Genomic DNA, 5,310 nt, shown 5'->3' on the forward strand with positions numbered 1-5,310 from the left:
CCTCCTGCCGCAGCTCCTCCTCACGACGACGCTTATGCATCTCCTCACTATCCAGATCCGTCACACGCGGCCGCTTATGCAGCTCCCGGAGACTCCGCCTCTCAAATGCTTCTATGATAGCCGCTAGCGCCGCCTCCTCCCACTCCTCTATCTCTCGCGAGCTGCGGGTCCACCTCATCCGCTGCTGCCCTCCCGGTTGCCGCCTCTTGCCGCAGCAGCTCCTCCCACTCCTCTATCTCCGCGAGCTGCGGGTCCACTTCCACCGGCGGAGGGTGCGGCTTTGGGGGCATTGTGCAATGGGCTAGGGTTTGGTGATGAGTGAAATGGGAGAGACGGGGGCGTACTATTTATAACGGGTGTTTAGGCGGGAACGTATCCCGCGCGGCGTCGTGGCGGGAACGTATCCCGCGCGGCGTCGTGGCGGAAACCCGCGCAGCGTCGTGGCGGGAACTTGATCCCGCGCGAAACATATAAAAAAGGCAGGAAGATAAACAAAGTAGCAGCAAAATTTTCAAAAAATTTCAGTCCAACTGGGGACCTTTTGCACCGGTTCGTGGCTGGAACCGGTGCAAAAGACCCTTTTGCACCGGTTCCAGCCACGAACTGGTGCAAAAGGTCCCCAGTATAAACTGGGGCGCGCGCCCACCTTCTTCTCCATCGCGCGAGGAGAAGTTTACAGGGGAAACTCCGCCGAACTTCACCCCGCGCCGCCGCTCGCCTCCGCTCGCGCGCCGCCGCCGTCCGCGCCGCCGCTCGCCTCCACCCCCGTCCGCGCCGCCGCCTCCTCGGGCCCTCCGCCCGCGCGCGCCGCCGCGCGCTCCTCCTTCTGCCGGCCTCGTCCGCGCCGCCGCCTCCTTCCCCGCGCCCTCCGCCCCCGTCCCGCGCCGCCGCCTCCTCCTCGCCGCCCCCGTCCGCGCGCGCCGCCGCCTCTCCCGCGCCCTCCGTCCGCGCGCGCCGCCGACTCTGCCGGCCTCGTCCGCGCGCGCAGCCCGCGCCGCCGCGCGCCCGGCCACCTCCGCCCGCCGCCGTCCGGCGCCCTCCGCGCCGCCGCCGTCCGGCGCCCTCCGCCCAGCCGCCTCCTCCTCTCCGACGCTCCGCCCGCGCCGCCACGCCGGCCGCCGAGTCGAGGTAGGCGCGCGCGCGTGCCACCCCTGCCTCCTTTTTTTTTGTTTTAGTTTTTAGGAAATTTTAGTGTTAGGAAAATTTTAGTTAGTATGTGTTAGTTTAGGAAAATTTTAGTTAGTATGTGTTAGTTTAGGAAAATTTTAGTTAGTATGTGTTAGTTTAGGAAAATTTTAGTTAGTATGTGTTAGTTTAGGAAAATAGTATGTGTTAGTTTTGTTAGTTTATGAAATTGGATGTGTTAGTTTAGGAAATTAGGAAAATTTTAGTTAGTTTAGCTAATTTTAGTTAGTTTAGATGGAATATGTCAGTACTATATTAGTATGTGTTAGAAAATTTTTAATTACTTTGATTCATATTCATAAGCACTTTATTCAAATTCAATATTATATTTGTTAGTTTGCATACGATGCCGCGGCCTCCGCGTCCCGGAGCTAGGACAGTTTTAGAGGAGATGCAAGCAGATGGGGGAAGTCCGGGACCGGGCTCCGCCGGGGTGGCACCGGGAGGTGTTATCTTCTCGGGCGCGCACCTTGGTGCGGAACCCGGGTCCCGTCGTCGACCCGGATATTCTCTCGGTGGAGGTTTTATGGGCCACGTTCGTTTCGTAGGAGCCGGCCCCGCCGGAGGAGGTAGCTCAGCGCATTGAAGCGGAGGACCAGCACGTTCGCCGTTACATGTATGCGTTAGACAACATGTATAGGACCGGATGGAGCGTTATGCAGGGATCTCATGTTAGCTATGCTCCCGTTGTTGTTCCGTGGCTTTGGGGGTACACCCAGCGCGGCTCAGGACCCGGTCGGCGCCCTCTAGGACCCGGTCTGCGCGGTTGAGTGTTTGTAGTAGTGATTGATGTATTATCGATCTATGTATGCATGTAACTGCACTATCTGCTTTCAGCACTATTATCGATCCTTATTTAAGAACTATATATGTATTGAGCATTATCCTTAATTAGTACCTATATGCATGTTGCGTTTATAGCATTAGAATAACTTTTAAGTCTTTGCAGAAACTATGGAAAGAGACCTAGAACAAGAATACCTCGTCGAGGAGATTATCCGTGATGATGCCGATATCACCTCTCTTTACCTAAACCAATCCGGCGAGGGAGACGAGCGAACCCGAGGAGACGGCTCCGATGAGGAAGATGATCAAGACCACCGTGGAGACGGCTCCGGTGAGGGAGAAGGTGACGACTGCGAGGGAGAAGCTCACCACGTCGAGGTGTATATATATTAGTTAACCAAGCCTACAGTATATGTGCATATACATATATTAACGTTGTTTCTTCTTTTAGACCTCCCAATCAACACACTCTACTGGCAGTAACTAAACGAGGCGCGGCCGTAAAGATGGAAGAGCATGAAAGGTGCATCATCACGGAAATCGCTATAGACGGTGAACCGATTTCTCCCAAGGATCACGCAAAAAAGTTTGTAAGTCAATGCGGAGTTATTGTTAGGGACACCATCCCGATCACCACTCAAGAATGGAAGAAACCTGCAAAGGAGGACGAAGGAGTTACTTACGTCGATACAAGATCCAAAAATCTGATGTTTAGGAAACTCATGGTAAATTTCACATTTCCGGAGCCAGCTGACTCTGATAGTGATAATAAAAGGCCAGACCCTGAGGATCCCGAGCTGAATAGCATACAACGAAGAGTCAAGAAGTGGGCTCTTAAGAAGATGGCAACGCAGTTCAACGACTACAAGAAGAAATTGGACAACTCCTTTGTCAAGAAAAAGAAGACTCCAGATTTCAAGGGCCCCTATGAGAAGATAAAAGACCACTGGGAGGCATTTGTGAAGTACAAGACATCGGAGAGGGCAAAGACAAGGTCAGACACCAACAAGAAAAATGTTGCTAATAAGATGTTGGGAAAATCTATGATCTTGGGTTCGTTGACCCATATACCGTGAATGGGTATACTGTCGACAACTCTCCCAAGGACACGGAGAATAACTTGGTACATGTCTTAAGGAAAAACTCATACAAAAGGGCAATACTATTTCCTTACAACTTCGCGTGAGTGTTACTCTCTTCACACATTAAATCTTTTTCGCTTACTCCATGTGTTAAGTGTAATTGATGAGTTATATGCATTTATATATATATGTGTGTGTCCGCAGGTTTCACTATATCCTGCTAGTCATTGAACCCGACACCGGGATAGTAGAAGTCATGGACTCGAAGAGTAAACCCCTTGAGGCGTGGGGGGACATGGCTGATATCCTCCACAAGGCTTGGAAACGGTTCACCAACAAAGCTCCGGGTTTAAAGAATAAAGAACTTCGAATAAAACATGTACCGGTAAGTACTAATGGCTAGGCCGCGCATCTCTTTGATTCTAGTTTCAATACAATTATTATCATCCTTGATTATATATATATTATTTTGATTGAACTTTGTTCTCGTAAAGTGCTTGCGGCAAGAGGACGGGAATAATTTATGCGGGTTCTACGTTTGCGAGTTCATCCGCCAGAATACCCATCATGTGAGGGACATTCTGGAACAACTTGATGTAAGTAATTAAACAACATTCATGGCTTTATTTTATGATCACCTTGTGTTTCATTCACATACACACACATATATATATTGACCACCGTAGCTTCTTCAAATTATTAGATCCAACGGTTGCGGAACGGTCTTCTAGCAACAGAGCGTGTACGAGCAATTCAAGAAGAACTGGCGGGGTTCTTACTTGAGCAAGTCATAGCTCCAGATGGAGAACACTATGTGGACAACCGCCAATATCAAAGTTGATGTAGACATATATATATATGCATGAACGTGTGTCACTTTGATCGATATATGTAATACAATGGTTTCCTATATATATATTTGAATTTTTTGCATTAATATTATACCGTGTTTCGAATGGAGGCAGAGTCTGCCGCGGCAGCGTTTTAGTGAAAATTCCTGCCGCGGCAGGGAATGGCACCAAAACCCTGCCGCGGCACAACCCTTTTGCATCGGTTCGTATTACGAACCGGTGCAAAAGCTCCCCCGCCAGGCGCTCCACAGACGGCCACGTGGTGCCCCCTTTAGCACCGGTTTGTAACAGAACCGGTGCAAAAGGGGGGGGGGGGGCCTTTTGCACCGGATGGTTTGCACCGGTTGGCCATCCGATGCATATGGGCCTTTTGAACCGGTGCAAAAGAGCAGTTTTCCACTAGTGGAGAGTGAAAGCTCTAAGCTTGGGGATGCCCCGGTGGTTCACCCCTGCATATTTCAAGAAGACTCAAGCGTCTAAGCTTGGGGATGCCCAAGGCATCCCCTTCTTCATCAACAACATTATCAGGTTCCTCCCTCGAAACTATATTTTTATTCCGTCACATCTTATGTACTTTACTTGGAGCGTCCGTTTGTTTGTTTCTATTTTTGTTTGTGTTTGAATAAATTGGATTACATCATGCTTGTGTGGGAGAGAGACACGCTCCGCTGGTTCATATGAACACATGTGTTCTTAGCTCATAATATTCATCGCGAAGTTTCCTCTTCGTTAAATTGTTATATGGTTGGAATTGGAAAATGATACATGTAGTAATTTGCTATAATGTCTTGGGTAATGTGATACTTGGCAATTGTTGTGCTCATGTTTAAGCTCTTGCATCATATACTTTGCACCCATTAATGAAGAAATACATAGAGCATGCTAAAATTTGGTTTGCATAATTGGTCTCTCTAAGGTCTAGATAATTTCTAGTAAGGTGTTTGAACAACAAGGAAGACGATGTATAGTCTTATAATCCTTGTAATATGTCTTTTATGTGAGTTTTGCTGTACTAGTTCATACTTGTGTTTGTTTCAAATAACCTTGCTAGCCTAAACCTTGTATCGAGAGGAAATACTTCTCATGCATCCAAATACTTGAGCCAACCAATATGCCATTTGTGTCCACCATACCTACCTACTACATGGTATTTCCCGCCATTCCAAAGTAAATTGCTTGAGTGCTACCTTTAAACAATTCAAAATTTATCACCTCTGATTTGTGTCAATGTTTTATAGCTCATGAGGAAGTATGTGGTGTTTATCTTTCAATCTTGTTGGGCAACTTTCACCAATGGACTAGTGGCTTCATCCGCTTATCCAATAATTTTGCAAAAAGAGCTGGCAATGGGATTCCCAGTCCCAAATTAATTAACAAAAATAGACACTCCTCCATGGTATGTGATT

Source organism: Lolium rigidum, chromosome 3 (assembly GCF_022539505.1).
Source record: "Lolium rigidum isolate FL_2022 chromosome 3, APGP_CSIRO_Lrig_0.1, whole genome shotgun sequence".
Classification (NCBI taxonomy): domain Eukaryota; kingdom Viridiplantae; phylum Streptophyta; class Magnoliopsida; order Poales; family Poaceae; genus Lolium; species Lolium rigidum.